The following is an 18,854-nucleotide window of genomic DNA, read 5'->3' as shown; positions in this document are numbered from 1 at the left end:
ATGGACTGTTGTATTTATGCAAAGAAACTGGTGATTTTGATTGTGAAGACGTCTCATTATTGAACCCACATGGTCTAAATGCAACAATTACCGACATCACTCCAGAAGACCAGGGCATTTACTGGTGTGCAGAGCATACGCATTTCTTTGACTGGTCGTACCAAAGAGTCAACATCACTGTTCTCTCCAGTAAGTGCAACACAGAAGCTCTTCTCATAAACTGCTGTTGCTGCTAAGAAAAGTGCTGAAACCGGAGAAGATACAAAAATACTGGCAGAATATAAAGATGTAGACAGACACTAATGGTTTTTATTTTGTCTAGACTTTTCAGATCATCAGAAGAAAGGACGTATTGGAGAAAACCTCGAACTGTTATGTGAATATCCAAAGAAACATCGTGCGAATAAATTCTTTTGTAAAGGGGAAGATCCACATACCTGCAGACAAATCAACAGTTCAAGGCCAGATCCAAACCCTGAGAAGTTTAGGTTTGAAGACTCAGAAAACGGGCTCAGTGTAACAATATTCAACATAACAGCAGAGGATGGAGGAACTTACTGGCTTGGAAGTGGGACTGACACAGAACATGGAAACGAGCTCGAGATCTTCTGTCGACTGGAGGTGACTTTAGGTGAGTGGTGTCACTTCTATCACTTCACATAACGTCATGACTCACTGACTGAACGACGCAAAACTGGAGACGAGACTAAAGTGTTAACAGATAATGGCCGCCAGGAGGAGGAGGGCCTTCAGAATGTCTGTGCACGCCACTGATTCCTTTACCTTTTGATCTATTTTTGCTTTTGGGCGGTTGAATAATTTATTTATTTGCTAACATTTTGCAAAGGTAGAACCTTTATTGGTTAAAACCCTCTGAAACAATTGTCACAAACTTGAACTTCTTCTTTGTCAGGTCTGTCGCCGACCAACCCGCTTCAAGGTAAGAACTTGTTTACAGATAGAGCACAACGTAGGATACAGCTCACATTACAATAATCATCCTACAGAGGCCAGGGCTTCACAAAGTGTGGGTCGTGACTCCCAGGGGCGTCGTGAGGATGTGAGATTGAGAGAATAATTTTCAAAAATAAAAAATTGTGTGAGAGTATTTTATCATTTAAAACAGTGTATATACAGCAATAAACTAAAATCAATTAGATCAAACTGATTTTAAATCCTTGAAACGAGTGCAAGCACCAGTTACAGTTCATTGTCGAGGTCTGCAGTTGTTCATTATTTGGGGGTCGCGACCTGTAAACTTTGTGAACCCTTAGGCTCTAAATTGAAGTGATCCAAACTGATCAGAACTTTTTTGCAGAGGACTATTATTTTTATCGCGTCATCCACTCCCTGTTTGTCGGCGTGCCTGGGCTGGGGCTGCTGGTGCTGCTGGTGGCCTTCATCGTTCTGAATATAAAAGGTGAGTTTTCCAAAAGTTGACAGGATTTATGTTCATTTTGTTTCAAATATGCAAAACACTCAAACAACACAAAGCGACCAAAATCAAAATTCAAATGTTCGCGTTCATGGTTTATAGATACATGTTTGGAATGTTTAGAATTGCCCACGCAGTTTATGGTTATATGGTAGACGCTCACAACCATCAGGATGAATCTCGGACCATTCCTCTTTACAAAACTGCTGCAGTTCAGTGAGATTCAGGGGGTGTACTTACTTATTCCACACTGTCCTGAGAACGTTTACATGTGGTGGCCAATAAAAGTATGATCAAATGTAAATGTTTGGGTGGTAATAGTCTAATCAGACACTGTTTCATCATTCCTGTGATTTGGATGAAGATCAGACCACATTTAGTGAGCAATTTAAATGTGAGAAATTCCAAATGGTGGACTTACTTTTTCTCGCCACTGGAACAAGGTACAAACCGGTATGTATGAAGAGTTCAGTTGCAAAAGCAGATCGACAACGACACGAGCGATCGCGACGTCGTCACATCCGTTGGCCGTGGTAGGCATTTGACATTTTCATATTTGATAAACATTTTATTAAAATCCTATAATCGGCAAAAACAATGTCCATAAACAGGGCATTGCTTCTCTTGTGCTGTAACAGATCTATCATTTTATAAAACCGAGTTAGACGCCTGTCTGCATCAGCTGCCCACCAAACATCCGGCCAACATTGTAGAAGTAAAACAATAACAGCGATCGCTCGTATTGAAATCCTCACTCGCAGAAAGTAGGCGGGGCCAGTATATGAGGTGAATGTGGGCGTGGCTGCATCAGCTGTCCAATGATTGGCCCGGTGTTAAAGAACCTCCACCAATCAGGCGCAGACAAGCAGCAGCAGGCTGAAGGCCGTCCACCAATCAACAACGAGAGCTCACAGCCAAGCAGAGGCGGGTAGTACTCAGTACATGTACTTCAGTAACTTTTTGAAGTACTTCTTAAAATCCTTTTGCCGTATGGCACTTTTTGCTTCTACTTGAGTAATATTATAACGAAGTACCTGTAATCTTACTTAAGTAAAATAAACAAATAGGTGCAGGTTCCACAGAGTAAATCTTAAAGTGACAAAAGTAGTTTGTGTTTCATGTACTTTATTCTTTTAAAAATATATATATATTTTTTTTTCTTTGGAAACACAATTATTTTTACATCGTTTCATATTTTGCTTCTCATAATTTACATCAATAACAAATCATGAATCAAACTTTTACGCTCACAGTTACTCAGTACTCACACTACTCAAGTAGCTTTCTCCACAGGTACTTTTTTACTCTTGACTAGTTATTTTGGTCACTATTGGTTTATTTGAGCAGCAAACAAAGAAAACAGACAACAGATGTTTTCACAGGAAAGGGAGAGAATGTGCACACTCAGAAGGAGAAGGTTCACAGAACTTAAAAAGAACTTTATTTGACCTGTAATAACTTGTACCTATGAAGTTTATACACGAGGGAATAATGTGAATGAGTACTTTGGAAGTACATAATTGAATAACACATAAGACCCTTAGGGCTTAAGTTCGGGTTAGAGTTTGGGTCTTATGTGTTATTACATTATGTACCTCCAAACTATAAATCCATATTATTTACTTGGTAGTATTAGGTACAAGTTATTACACATTGTTATGGAACATTGCATTTTCTAAACTGTATCGGGGCAGTGTAATAAAGTGTTACCCGACTGTTCACTTATCGTTACTCTTACTTGAGTAAATATTTTAGCTGTTCTGCCCACCTCTGCAGCCAAGATACACAAAACAAAACAAAAAACTCTCAACAAAAAAACGGTTTAAGCCACAAAAAAGTCAGATACAAAATGTCAGAGCTAACAACAGTTTTCTTGTTGTGAATTTCCTTCAGATAAAAGAAGAAATGAAGCTCCACAACAGAACAACAGACAGGTTTGTGCTTGTTTTGTTCAAACAATCATAAAACAGTTAAAGTCTGACGGTTTTGTCAATAGGAGGAGCCCGTCTATGAGGAATTACAGACGCCAGATCGTTGTGAATACGGCACTTTGTTCAATAAGAGAGAAGACGCCTGCACCGTCCACACAGCACCATCCGGGGACGCCCTGTACGACAATGTGGGCGCCGTGTACGTCAATGTGGGCACAAAGAAGTAAAGCAATGGGTAGAGTTTGGGGGAAAGCAGAGTGAAATATTTTTAGGATTGAATAGGTTCATGTAGTAGAGGGAAAGATGACAATATATTCACAAATATGTGTCAAAAAATGTGACCAAAAAAATGACAAAAATTTGATAAAAAATTGACAAAAAAATGTGACAAAAATGTCAAAAAATTGATAAAAAAGTTGATAAATTAACGAAAAAAAAAAAAATGACAAAAAGACAAAATGTGACCATTTTTTTTTGTCCTTTTTCTCCAAAAGAAAAAAGACAAAAATGTCACAAAAAATGGACAAAAAAATGACAAAAAATTGACAAAAAATGACAAAAATGTGACAAAAAAATGACAATAAATTTATGGAAAAAATTGACGAAAAAATGACAAAAATGTGACAAAAAATGTGACAAAAAATGTGACAAAAAAAGTTACAAAAAAAGTTACAAAAATGAGTTGAATACCCAACAAAAAAAATGCTGGAAAAAAAATGTGATGACGTGAGGAAAAAGATCCTCTGGGTTCAGGCGGGAGTTCAGAGGTTAAGGATTTGGCTGCAGAGACACACTCAGCAAACTGGAGCCAGAACTCGAACCCCCCACGCTGAGGACAGAACCGTGTTATACCAGACGTGCAGCAGCTTAACCACTAGGCTATATCGGCTGCACTTAAAAAAAAAACTTTCAGATTTGGGATTAGAAGTATGAATTGTTAAATGAAAACAAGATTCTGGTGCACTTCGGAACATGTTTGTAGTGTGTAAACTACAAGGTTTGCCGGTTTTGTAAATCTCAAGCAGACAGGAGATGTTGTTGAGCCACGACCAATGCACAAAATTGTTAGTAAGACGGATGCATTATTTTTTTTCTCTCTCTGTTAAAGGGACACTGTGTAACATTTTGTACTGTTGCCATCAGTTCACAACACGCTCCTGATGACCAGCTTGACACAGAAAATGCTATTATTGTAGTGGGTAATAAAAGAATGGATTTGGTTGAAAACATAACCTTTTAAATCTCAAATCCTGCTGACTTTAGTCACATCCCCATGGAGACGAGCTGGAGACGTACCCACTCCCGGTGAAGTCACAGTCATGTCTTAGGAGCAAAGGCACGTGTTGGTTTGTACATTCATGAAGTCATTACCAATGATGAAAATATCTGTCGTAAAGTAAGTAAGTTTAAACTGTATTTGTGTCGCGCCTTTCACAGACACAGAGTCACAAAGCGCTTCACAGAGCTTAAACGTAATTATACAACAGCAGAGTCATATTGCAATAACTCAAAACATGGTACAAGTTGTGTCAATATTGAGTCAGCCGGACTCAAAGGCTCAAATGCTTGAATTTCAATTTCAGTCCTTGGGTAAAATTCTTCTAAGAAAGCTGAAATCATTTAGTGTTTGTGTTATAATCCTAACAACATATTACTCTTTCATTGAGAGTTTACTGCATCAAAACCTTTTTCTTTGTTTGCTGGTTCTTCTCCGTGAACATCCAGGACTGTAATCGTCATGAACACTTTCAACGTCTGCTCTAAAATGATTGGTTGCCCTGTCAGAGCTCCGCCCCCTGTGCTTTGAGCAGACGATGAAATCTGCAAACGATCTTTGGGGACGGCTCTCATCCGCTCCTCAGTTCATGTTTTAAAGTTTGTTTACTTGTAAATGTGTACATATTGCTTTATTTTAAGTTCATTTTATCCTTTATTAGCGGTATTGCTGTTAATTGTTTGTACGATTCTATTATTGAGCGACTGTGACAATGGAGTTTCCCAGTTGTTCTAGTTCGAGCGGCGACTGTCTGAAGTGCACGTTTTGTGCAGCACATTCGGACATTTTGTTGCGCTAACGTGCAGCCCCAGTTCATACAACTTGCAGCATGTGATTAACCTCTTAACTCCCGCCTGAACCGAGAGGATCTTTTTCCTCACGTCATCAGATTTTTTTCCATCATTTTTGTAGCTTTTTTGTCATTTTTTGTCGAGTTTTTATCACATTTTTGTAATTTTTTTGTCACATTTTTATCATTTTTTTGTCACATTTTAGTATTTTTTTTGGTCAAATTTTATCACATTTTTGTTATTTTTTTGTCACATTTTTGTCACATTTTTGTCATTTTTTGTCACATTTTCGTCATTTTTTGTCACATTTTTGCCACTTTTTCATACATTTTTCATCACTTTTTTGTCAAGGTTTTCTCACTTTTTGTCACATTTCCATCACTGTTTTCATCTCAGTTTTGTTGCTATTCTCACAGCTTTTTTCCAGAAGCTTTTGGATTGGGGCAAAGCCAAACTGGAGAAAATGTGCTCGGTTCAGGTGGGAGTTAAGGGGTTAAAGCAGCATCACACGATTATTTACTCACAAGATGAAAATGTCTGTATTTTCCTGAAATTCTTTCACACCAATAAAAGTATTTGCGAGTGTTGTTTAGTTTGTATGAGCAGCTTACTTTTTCCTAATTAACAAAATACACATTAAACAGTCACAGATAGGCCGACTCAAGAAGCTTATGAGCGCCTCCCCCACATTCAACATAATAAACATTTGCATTTCACAGTAATATGTGAGGACTGTATCCACAACTAATAAGAATTTAGCACCAGAAGAAAAAGCCTATTATGTCAATACATACATGAAAGACCCTCCAATCATCCCATTAAAGGAATATTTCAGGATTTTTGACATAGGGCCTCCTTTCCTAGTCATCCGGAGTGTTGCTGATTTCTGGAGATGTTTTTGTTTGTAATTCATGCAGTTCTTATATTTGAAGAGTTTCGTGGCGCTAGGCTAGTGCAAGGCTAGTGGATTTCTATGGTATCAGCTAGCCTGCATTAAAAACAGTGTGATCCGCTCCACAGAGCACCTGAGGCAAATCACTTATAACACCAGACTAACCATATAAATGTCTGTGTCGATAGAGTAATTTCAACACTTTGCATTTAAAATAACTTATATTTGAGCAGCATCAGCTTCGTGATTTGCTAGAAAATAGTCCCTCAAAATGTGATCATTCATGTGATACAAAGTCAGTTATATTCCAAACATGATCCTATGGACACAGACATTTATACGGTTAGTCTGGTGTTATCAGTGATTTGCCTCAGGTGCTCTGTGGAGCGGGTCAGACTGTTTTTAATGCAGGCTAGCTGATACCATAGAAATGCACTAGCCTTGCACTAGCCTAGCGCCACGAAACTCTTCAAATAGAAGAACTGCATGAATTACAAAAAGAATCTCCAAAAATCAACAACACTCTGGATAACTAGGAAATGAAGCCCTATGTCAAAAAAGCCATAGATAAATCACTTTGGTCTTTGGTCAACACAAGATGTTTTTAATTGTACTTTAATACATTTGATTGTATTTGAAAGTAGTAGAGATTTTAATAGACTGGACTGAGTTGAGGATCCATAAAAGAGGGCCTGTGGACTCTGATGATGATCTGGTCCAGTCGACGAGTCGACTGAGAGTAAACTATGTTAGAGCTGAATTCATGTTTTCATGAAGCCGTGTAGTGTGTGTTTGAGGCAGAGTGAAGGTGCATTGACATTTTAACCACAGGCAAACGGAAATAGGGCAAAAGATATGATTCGATCTAGACAAGAAAAGTGACAGAAGCAGAACAAACATTTCTATCATGAACGAGGCGAGGACACACGGCAACATGATCATCTTTCTTCTTCTTGTTATTCCAGCGGCTACAGGTAAAAATGCATTTTTATTTAATACCATGTTGTAACATAACCACAGCGTTTAAAGGTAACATTTTCAGGGTCTGTGTTGTGAGAATTATGTATATATTTCGACTATGATTCGGCAGAAAGTAAATACTGTCATTGCTCCTCAGTTGAGTTGATTGAGCAACTCTCACATGTTTTATGTTGCACCGTATGGGCAGCAATGCAGTACTTGGCTTCATTAATGAGGTAAAAGAATATTCTAATAGAGGCAACATTTGCTTTGTCAAATTATTGCTGAAGTAAAAGTAAATTCTTCACAGATTTGACAGATTTAGTGGTAACTTCACACGTCATAACATTCCCCAAACTAGAGCAAAATAGTAATAAGTAAATTACCTGTAAAATGTGTGTATTTTCCATTCACAGTGCGGGCAGAGACAGGGGTTGGATGTGAAGGAGGATGGGTCAACTTCACCTGTGAAAGCCCGGACAACAAGAGCCTCCCAATGAACAGAACCAGGATCATCAATAACAAAGTTGTGGTGAGAAATCTACAGCAAGAAGACAATGGAACTCTCTGTCCGACTCCAGAGAGAGTAGAATTTAGAATCGGTAAGAGAAATCACTTTTGTTTGAATGATGATGTAGGTTTAGCTAAATTGTAATACAAAACTCTTGCTTCCAGTGAATTGCACAAACCCTCAGATAAACCGCACTGTCTACAACAAAGCCCAAACTACAATTAGATGTGGTCGCCCCGACTCCAGTGACCAACATGGACAGTTGTATTTCTGCAAAGAAACTGGTGATTTTGATTGTAAAGACGTCTCATTATTGAACCCAAATGGAAAGTACTCGATGTCACAGCGAAGACTTGGTCTACGTGTGACAATTACCGACATCACTCCAGAAGACCAGGGCATTTACTGGTGTGCAGAGCATAAGCATCTCTCTGACTGGTCGTACAGAAGAGTCGACATCACTGTTTGCTCCGGTAAGTGCCAAACAAAACGTCTCATATGTTGCTACAAAGAGAAGTCACTCAGTGACACAAAATACTCCAATAGAAATGATGCATGTTGCTGAAATTACTTTGAACTCATTATTTTGACTTAGCCTTGATTTGAGCAGAATCTGAGCTTTAGTTGATCATTTTTTAAATAATTGCTGTTAAAGTCACATTACACAAGTTGATCATCTATGGCAAGGCGTCGAACTCATTTGGGTCTTGGGCTGAAATTCAGCTCCCTCGAAGAAAAATAACGGCTTTCACTTGTATTGCGCTTTCCAAGCCTGTGTCACAAGTGTGGTTTATATCCTGGTCTCTTATTATGTCATATGTACAATTCTTTCCTTTTCTTTTTATTAATTTAAGTTGCCCTCTAGTGGCTGGAGCAGTCTGGTTATTTCTTCCGCTCATGGAGTGGGGCCAGATTAAATCATCTCAAAGGCCGGATTTGGCCCGCGGGCCCTGTGTTTGGCACATGTGATCTATGGACATGTAAGCCATGAGACTCCAGGCATGTCTTAAAGCAGCATTTGCACTAGAACACTAGTGTAGCACCCTCATGGATTTAGCATAGGCACAAAAAAACAGGGTTTATTGGCTTGACAACCTTGGCAACCCGTGAGAACTGGGCACAAAAAAGAAAAACAAACAAATATTAACATGAAATTGACAATATCACAAATATGTAAAACTTAAAGACAAACCTCGTGAGCTGACCTCCACGAGGGGCTAAATGTCCATGAGCTCTTAATTTGTCTTCTAAAAAATAACATTAACATTAAAATACGAATTGGGCGATTTAACTAAAATAAACAAATTAAACAAACCTCCAATATCTTTCTCCTTGTTTTCTTCTTATTTATTTTACCTGAAACGTAGCTGCTGCTGTAGCATGGCTTGGCTGAGTGCGCAATCAATTAAGGTCGGGCGGAACCAAAAAATTAAATAATTGTTCCGTCTACCTTACCACTAGAGGGCGTAGGAGCGAAAGATATGGACAAAAATAAGACTTAATGTGAGGGACAGTTACAACTAGTGTCTGACCAAATGAACCCTAGAAGTGATACTACTATATTGTCTGTGTGTTTATTTCAATAGGACACGCAATCAAATAAATAGTAAACACATGCATAATAAGTCATTAAAAAAAACACAAATACAAGTGAAACTCGGAATATTTGAATATCGTTCAAAAGTTCATTTATTTCTGTAATTCAGCTTAAAATGTGAAACTAATATATGATATAGACTCATTACATGTAAAGTGACAAATGTCAAGCCTTTATTTGTTAAATATTTGATGATTTTGGCTCAGGCCATTTTCAAAATATTCTTATTTTCTGAGATTTTTAATTTGGGGTTTTTACAAGGTGAGCCATAATAATCAAAATGATAACAAACAAAGGCTACAGATCTCACTTTGCAAAAGTCGATCATAAATTAGTTTCACATCTTAAGTTGAACAACATAAATAAATGCCATTTTTTAACGATATTCTAATTTTCCAAATTAAGACATTTCATTCTTTCTAGACTTTGCTGATCATCAGGAGAATGGACATATTGGAGAAGACGTTGAACTGTCATGTGAATATCCAAAGGGAGGCCAAGAGAATAAATTCTTCTGTAAAGGAGAAGATCCAGACACCTGTGAACATTTGGTGACCAGCTCAATGCCAGATCTAAACCCTGAGAAGTTTACTCAGTTTGAAGACCCGGAAGACAGGCTCAATGTAACAATTCTCAACGTAACAGCAGGAGATCAAGGAACTTACTGGTTTGGATGTGAGAAAGCCACAGAACATGGACTCGAGATATTCTGTCGGCTGGAGCTGACGATCGGTGAGTGGTGTTTCTTCTACCGCTTAAAGAGGGGGTATTCTGCTTTTTTCAGTCCCATAGCACCAGTCTATATCACACTACAATGATGACAAACCTTCTGTTGGTCTGTAAATGCAGTAAATTAGAATAACAGCCTTGTATAAAATGGCTGTAGTGAATGTCTTGTAATAGGCCTCTGTCTCTTTAAGAACCTCTGAGCCTTTCCGACACGCCCCCTCCACACGCTGTCTGTGGCATCAGTGGGGAGGGGGTTCTGCTGAGGAGCAGTGGTCGGTTACTCGGCTGGTGACGAAAGCTCGGAGGCGTCTCCAGGAGGTGGGGGCGTTCCTAGGAGGACTCAGGCAAACCTATCCCTAAAATGGCCGCCATCAGAGTTTTCACAGATTACTCAAAAATATGTGAATGTGCCAAGGCAACACTTCAGGCATGTTTTTAATGAGGGAATGACATAATAACATGCTGGAAAGCTTGAAAAAGTCCATTTTGCATAATACCCCCCCTTTAACTTCACATAACGTCACGCCCACTGACTGAACATACTGGAGACAAGACGATGTTAACACATAATGGCCGTCAGAAGGGGAGGGGCACTGATTGGTTTACCTTTAGATACATTTTTGGGGGCGGCTGGATTATTTATTTATTTGGTAAACAAATCAACATTTTGTAAAGGTAGAACCGTAACCGGCTGAAACCCCAAGAATTGTCACAAACCTGAACTTCTTTTTCTAAAGTTTCTCCAGGTTTCTCAGATCCGGGGCCGACCGACCCGCTTCCTGGTGAGAACTTGTTTACAGATAGAGCACAACTTAGGAAACAGCTCACATTACAAAGCATCCTAGAGGCCAGGGCTTCACAAAGTGTGGGTCGTGACTCCCGGGGCGTTGTGAGGATGGGAGATTATTTGGTTGTATAATTTAAAAAAAAGATAATTGAGTTATGTATTTTGTAATTTAAAGCATATATAGATATTTGCATAAATTGATCATGAGCTAAAATAAAATAGATTAAACAGAATCCTTAAAACAAGTACAAGTACTCTGGAGGTCTCCATTTGTTCGTGATCCAAACTGATCAGGACTTTTTTGCAGATCCTCATTCTTATCTGTCCATCGTCTCCCTGTGTGTCTGCGTGGCTGTGCTGGTGCTGCTGGTCGTCGTCATCGTCCTGATTAAAAAAGGTGAGTTTTCCAGCAGTTGGTTGGATTTATGTTCATTTTGTTTCAAATATGCAAAACACTCAAAGGCAACGGTTCATTGTCTCAGTATATGTTTTTTGTAAAGTATTTTATTGAGCACATTTTGCTTATATGACCTGTTCTAGTTTTTTATCCTATTTTTATTGTTGTTGTTCACCTATTGTTGTATTTCTGCTTTGCTTGTTGTACATGGGATACCTCCTTTTTGTTCTATTTAACTGGTTGCACATTTTCTTGTCTGTTTTTGCACAACTCTGAGTGATCTTCTTGAACGCCGACTGTAACAAATGAATTTCTCCATTGTGAGATCAATTAAGGATTATCTTGTCTTATCTTATCTTATCTTATCTTATCTTATCTTATCTTATCTTATCTTATCTTATCTTATCTTATCTTATCTTATCTTATCTTATCTTATCTATATATATATTTTTGTATATGTGCAAATAAACCAAACCAAAACAAAAGGAACAAAAAAGCAAAACAAAGATAGAGCGGGAATGGAGTACAATGTTGTAGCAAGAAGTAAAATAAAAGTTTATACAAATAAAATGAAATAAAATATGTTTTTATACAGATACTGATTGTAAGAAATCTATGAAGGGTTGCCAAATATTATAAAAAAGCCATCCATCCATCCATCCATCCATTTTCTTCCGCTTTATCCGGGGCCGGGTCGCGGGGGCAGCAGTCTCAGCAGAGATGCCCAAACTTCCCGGTCCACACACACCAGCTGTTCTGGGGGGACCCCTAGGCGACACCAGGCCAGCTCGGAGACATAGTCCCACCACCGTGTCCTGGGTCTTCCACGAGGCCTCGTCCCACTAGGACATGCCTGGAACACCTCCCGCGGGAGACGACCAGGAGGCATCCGGAACAGATGCCCGAGCCACCTCAGCTGCTCCTTTCGACGTGGAGGAGCAGCGACTCTACTCCGAGCTCCCCTCGGGTAACTGAGCTCCTCACCCGATCTCGAAGGGTGCGCCCAGGATTATAAAAACCTGAGAGATTATCCTTCAGCAAATATCTCATTTTTTCCAATGTAAAGTATTAGACAGATCTCGAAGCCCCATTTTGTCCGTCGGTACCGCTGGTCCTTCCATGACGTCAGAAGTACATTTTTGCAGTAATAAGGGAGTAGGAAATGAACCGACAGACACTGGAGGCCAGGTGGGTGAAGTGTCTTGCCCAAGGACACAACGACAGCGTGCATCTTCAGGAGGCGGGATGAACCCCCAACCCAACGATCATGAGACGACCCACACTACCAACTGCATCACTCTTTTCTTTCTTTCTTTCTTTCTTTCTTTCTTTCTTTCTTTCTTTCTTTCTTTCTTTCTTTCTTTCTTTCTTTCTTTCTTTCTTTCTTTCTTTCTTTTCTTCCTTATTTTTTCCTTCTTTCTTTGTTTTCGTTTGGGGCGACAGTAGTGCAGGTGGCACAGCGGGTCGTCTCGTGGTTGGAAAGTCGGGGGTTCAAATCCCAATTCCCGCAGGTGCACACTGTCGTCGTGTCCTTGGGCAAGACACTTCCCCCCCCTTGCCTCCAGTGTCTGCGCTCATTGGTGTATGAATGAGAGAGTGAATGGGTGACCGGTTCCCTTCCTTTAAAGCGCTTTGGGCCTGATGAAGATAAAGGCGCTGTAGAAGTTGAGCCCATTCACCATTATTTATTTGATTTTGATTCTTTTTATTCCATCTCTCCTTTCATTCTTTACGTCAGGGCGTGGTCTCCTGGTCCCAGAGTCAGGACTAAACACAGTAGAATGCACGTGATTGAGGACTTTGTGGCCTTTCCCTCATGCCCAGGTGCAGCTGGAGAATTTGGGGTTTTGTGTCGACTTCACATAATGCTAGTTATCGGATTAATTTATCAGATTAGCCAGTTTACATAATAGATTAGACATTAAAATAGATAATAATAGATAGACATAGGGCTGCTCGATTATTGAAAACATAATAATCACGATTATTTTTGTCATAATTGAAATCACGATTATTCAAACGATTATTTGTTGCCTTTAAAAAAATCCATCAAAAAAGTGACAAAAATCCATCAAAAAAGTGACAAAAATCCATTAAAAAAAGACAAAAATCCATCCAAAAAATGACAAAAATCCATTAAAAAAGTGACAAAAATCCAGCAAAAAAAGACAAAAAGTCCAGCAGAAAAAAGACAAAAATCCATTAAAAAAGTGACAAAAATCCAGCAAAAAAAGACAAAAAATCCAGCAGAAAAAAGACAAAAATCCATCAAAAAAGTGACAAAAATCCATCAAAAAAATGACAAAAATCCATCAAAAACGTGACAAAAATCCATCAAAAAAATGACAAAAATCCATCAAAAAAGTGACAAAAATCCATCAAAAAAATGACAAAAATTCATCGAAAAATGACAAAAATCCATCAAAAAAAGACAAAAAATCCATCAAAAAGTGACAAAAATCCATCAAAAAAAAGACAAAAATCCATCAAAAAAAAAGACAAAAATCCATAAAAAAATGACAAAAATCCATCCAAAAAATGACAAAAATCCATTAAAAAAGTGACAAAAATCCAGCAAAAAAAAGACAAAAAATCCAGCTGAAAAAAGACAAAAATCCATCAAAAAAGTGACAAAAATCCATCAAAAAAATGACAAAAATCCATCAAAAAAGTGACAAAAATCCATCAAAAAAATGACAAAAATCCATCAAAAAAGTGACAAAAATCCATCAAAAAAGTGACAAAAATCCATCAAAAAAGTGACAAAAATCCATCAAAAAAGTGACAAAAATCCATCAAAAAAGTGACAAAAATCCAAAAATTAAAAATTAGGAAAAAAATGTAAAAAAAAACAAATTTGAAAAAAAAAAATTGAACAAAAAAATTATAAGCGATTTTTTGCGATTATGCTAATTTTGTAATCATTTACTGTTGTAATCGAAATCGTAATCGAATTTCGATTAATTGCACAGTCCTAGATAGACATTATTGCATTAGTCTGATTATGATCGGGTTTCTCATATTAACCAGTGGTTCTTGAATGGTGCAGCTTCAGGACCCACCATTACCCTTTTGGCATCATGTCCAGGATCCGGACACATGCAGCCAATGCTCTTAGAAATGTAAAAGTTTTCATCTTTAAGTCCATTATTTTTTCTGTTGAAACTGTGACATTTTTCATCATATATTTTATATTGCATTGTATTTCCTACACAGGTTTTTATTAAACAAGTTGTAAATGCCTTTACCTCTTTTTTCCCACATAAAAGTTGCATAATGCACCTTTAAGGCCAAAGTATTGTTTTGGACTGGGCACATGCTGTACTCACGATATGTCACACTTTTCCAATGTATTTACTGTTTTCTTTTTGTGATTTTCGTCAGGCAAAAGAAGAAATGACGCGCCACCACAGAATAACACACAGGTTTGTACAACTTGGTCCGTTCATGAATAATAACATTAAAAAAAAGTTAAAGTCTCATGATTTGGTCTAAAGGAGGAGTACGACTGTGAGGAGGTGCAGCCGCCGACCGCGAGGAGGGCAGCCGATCCCTGTCAGGACTCACTTCACTATGAGGCCGTTGATCAATCAAGGGGAAACACCTCTGAGCCCAAACCCAGCTCCTCTCACTGTCAATACAGCACAGTGTTCAATAAGAGAGCAGACACATGCACCATCCAAGAGGAGCCCCAGTACTGCAACGTTAACAGAAAGTACTAATGCAATGGGGAGTGTTTTATGGGGTATAGTAAAACATGTGTGCTCTATATATGGTTTGCAGGACTTTGTGAAAAACACTGAGCTGTCTTTACATAATAAGGCTCCACTGAGACATAATATTTTGGATAACAGGGTTTATACTGGAAGAAGAAAGTCAATTTGAATTATTTTTAATGCTCAAATATGTTTTAATATCATGACTTACATGATTCACCAACTTAAACCACATTTCTAACACTGACATGACGTCAGATCTTTAATCAAGAGGAAGTCTGGGCGTGTTTCTACAGAAAGCCAGAGGAAACTGCTACTTGCTAAAACAAAATTCAGATTTTGAGATTGCTTTAAGAAAGAAATGTACCAGTGTTGAACTAAAAGGACACAGATGGTGGAGTGGGTCGGGGGTTTGAATCCCAGCTCCTGCAGGCGCCCACTGTCGTTGTGTCCTTGGGCAAGACCTCCAGTGTCTGCGTACATTGGTGTATGAATGGGTGACTGGTTCCTTGCTGTAAAGAGCTTTGGGCCTAATGAAGGTAGAAAAGTGTTGTATAAATTGAGACCATTTACCATTTGAAACTATGTCAAAGAGCACTGAGTGTTTCGATACTGACGTACATGAAAGAAACAGCTCTGAGCGCGTCACTCGAGGCTCCGTAAGAGGCGACTGTGTCATCCCTCTGCACAGAAGAGCTTTCAGTGGCTCGGCCTGGTCAGTGAGGGGCGCCGCTGAGTGGAACTCAATACCTGAGGAGGTTAAACAGCTCAGCACTTACAAGGCCTTTACCATTTTTTTTAATATAGCTCATTAACATGTGCATCAACCAACATTAAGGGCCAGATCTTGTAGTTCGTAGCGCAGGCTGTAGAGAAGACGACTGCGCAGACGGTGGCGCTCCTTGCAATCTTCATTGTCATACCTGGCGCAAAAAGTGGGCAGGACAGGAGGGGGGGGGACAGACTCGCATTGTGATGTTGTGGTGCCGCCCCCTCCCCATGCTTTCCCCAGACCTGCGGAAGGCGGTGGGTCGGGAGGGGGGGTTCTCTTGTACACGCGTAACATGGATGATGCAGCGCAATGTTTAATAAAGATTAAAGAATGTAGATCGTGTTGGACACCGTTCGTATACGAAAGGTTACGAAATATACAGGATCATAAACTGTCATATCGGCTGTGGAGGAGTTGCAGAGTTATGCAGTAGTTGCAAGAAAACTGCATCAGGATTTTTGGAGTGGCTGAATTGGTAAGAAAAAAAAAGTTGCTCTGCGCCCTGTGAAATGTGCTTCTTTCTTGGACTGAGCTGTGGCCACACAAGGAGCATCATCAGGAGGTAAAGACTGACACACGATGGAAATGTCCCCTTAAAACGCAGATTAGACCTGGTGTTGTGGCACTTGAGGCATGTGTGGTTTACTTATGGAAAACTTGTTGTTTTGGTGTTAGGCGTGTGCGCGTTGATCTACTGTATCAAAGTAAGCCTGCGTAACCTACGCTCAGACAGACTTTTCAAGGCAATTTCCCTTTTGTTTTCAATTTGACGTCGATTCTAAGGAAGAAAAGGCAGAGTGATGTAAAGAGGAACATAATGTGAACGTTGCCACAGAAGAGCGGCTCCAAGTGCTGCTTGTAATGAACCAGCCTCAGTCGGCCTCTTTTTCTTAAATAACGCCCTCTCCCCAGTGGCGCAGCCTTTAGCGCAACATGCAAGATCGCGCGTGCACCACGTTGCGTTTAGAGTTGCGCACGGACTGCGACAGTCACAAGATCTGGCCCTAAGAATCAAACCTGCTGTGCTGAATTGTATATTTGGATAAATTAGCCTTTTCTTTAGTGTTTTTTTGTGTGTTTTAATATTGTAACAAGTGTGTGCCTTTAGCTAGTTTTCATTGTCATTTATATTGCTACTAATTTTACTTCTAAATGTATTATTATGCTTGTATTGGAATGAATAAAAAATAGCACTGTCCCGTTTCAAATAAACCAATCTAATCTATATTGTTTGTAAGATTCTATTATTGAGCGACTGTGACAATGCAATTTCCCTCATGGATGAATAAAGTTTGTCTCGTTCGTCTGGACAAAGTTGCCCGGCCTGAAGGAGTGAGCGGAGAAGAGCAAGTTTAGTGAGTTGCTTTCTGACATTTTTGTTGCTCTACGTTTTAGAAAACATATGAAAAAGAATATATAAGACAGAATATGGAATCCAGTCAAATTTAAGCTACGAAATGTTATCAAATTCGTCATTTGGGGGCAGCCAAAATGTTTTTAAATTCTAAGATCTTATCAGATATTGAATATTGTTTAATAAGTTGGACGTCAAAGAGATGCAGAGAAATGTTCTGTGAAGTTATGGAACAGTCTCTCCTCTGTGGGACATTCCTGTTAAAGGGATATTTCAGGATTTTTGACATAGGGCCTCATTTCCTAGTTATCCAGAGCGTTGCGGATTTCTGGAGATATTTTTTTTGCAAATGAAAATAGATGAGGGCGAGTGCATCAATGGGATGAAGTGAGAAGGCATCACCGGTGCTCTTCACAGACTGGGCTGAGCTTACATAAGAGTAAATTAGCTGAGACTGGCTTGTAGAAAAAAGCTTGTGGTAAGTAGCGAAAGCAGTCAAAAAAGCTAAATAAAGTCTGAGGCACTCAAGTCATATAGCAAAAATAAAAGTCCTTTATTAAGTATGGACCAGCCTACGCGTTTCGACCACACAGGTTCTGCCCTGATGAAGGACTTTTATTTTTGCTATATGACTTGAGTGCCTCGGACTTTATTTTTGCTTTTTTGACTGCTTTCACTACTTTAGCACAAGTTGTTCTACAAGCCAGTCTCAGATAATTTACTCTTATAGTTTTTTTGTAATTCATGCAGTTCTTTTGTATGAAGAGTTTCGTGGCGCTAGGCTAGTGCAAGGCTAGCGCATTCCTATGGCATCAGCTAGCCTGCATTAAAAACAGTCTGACCCGCTCCACAGAGCACCTGAGGCAAATCACTTATAACTCCAGACTAACCATATAAATGTCTGTGTCGATAGAGTAATTTCAACACTTTGCATTTAAAATAACTTATATTTGAGCAGCATCAGCTTCGTGTTTGTATAAGCTACGCAGCGGCGGAGTGATCTGCTAGAAAATAGTCCCTCAAAATGCGATCATTCATGTGATGCAGGTCAGTTATATTCCAAAAATTATTCTATCGACACAGACATTTATATGGTTAGTCTGGTGTTATAAGTGATTTGCCTCAGGTGCTCTGTGGAGCGGGTCACACTGTTTTTAATGCAGGCTAGCATAGAAATGCACTAGCCTTGCACTAGCTTAGTGCCACGAAACTCTTCAAACATAAGAACTGCATGAATTAGAAAAACAAATATCTCCAGAAATCAGCAACACTCTGGATAACTAGGAAATGAGGCCCTATGTCAAAAATCCTGAAATATCCCTTTAAGGAATGTCCCACATTTCCTATGTTTAAAAGTAAACTCAAAGTTACTTAAACCGGTCTTATGAACATTAAGTGACTCTTTTACATTTCTCATACTTTTTAATTTCTGTCACATTGTTTGTTTTATTTTCTGTGTTTTTCTGTGTTGTGTCTATAATCGGTCTGTTCTTGTTTTTGTTGTTTCAATGCAGATGTTCATTAATGTGCATCGTCCTCATCAAATAAATAAGTGAATAAAGTACTGGACTCCTATAATCTGGTCCATATTTAAAGCCTCTAGAGCCGTGTAGTGCGTAGATGAGGCCGAGTGAACAAGCGTCAGGGTTTTAACCACAGGCAAACGGAAAAAGAGCAAAAGACATGATTCGATCTGGACAGGAAAA

The 18,854-nt window shown here is 39.0% G+C and overlaps 1 protein-coding gene and 1 long non-coding RNA gene across 2 annotated transcripts in view; both read left to right on the top strand.

The window, feature by feature from the left end:
- Positions 1 to 532: 532 nt before the first annotated feature.
- Positions 533 to 18,854, top strand: part of LOC306979444 (uncharacterized protein) — a gene marked incomplete at its 3' end in the record, with an annotated part of 27,485 nt that continues 9,163 nt past the window's right edge. The window contains exons 1-2 of the mRNA XM_079578396.1: positions 533 to 631; positions 10,860 to 10,904. The remainder of the gene's footprint in view (positions 632 to 10,859; positions 10,905 to 18,854) is intronic.
- Positions 7,731 to 18,854, top strand: part of LOC306980133 — a 26,025-nt gene continuing 14,901 nt past the window's right edge. The window contains exons 1-3 of the long non-coding RNA XR_013793996.1: positions 7,731 to 7,887; positions 7,961 to 8,269; positions 9,817 to 10,125. This is a non-coding gene — a long non-coding RNA (uncharacterized lncRNA). The remainder of the gene's footprint in view (positions 7,888 to 7,960; positions 8,270 to 9,816; positions 10,126 to 18,854) is intronic.

Source organism: Gobius niger (assembly GCF_951799975.1).
Source record: "Gobius niger genome assembly, chromosome: 20".
Classification (NCBI taxonomy): domain Eukaryota; kingdom Metazoa; phylum Chordata; class Actinopteri; order Gobiiformes; family Gobiidae; genus Gobius; species Gobius niger.
Note: the sequence above shows the minus strand (reverse complement) of the source record. Positions and strands in the feature narration are given on the sequence as shown.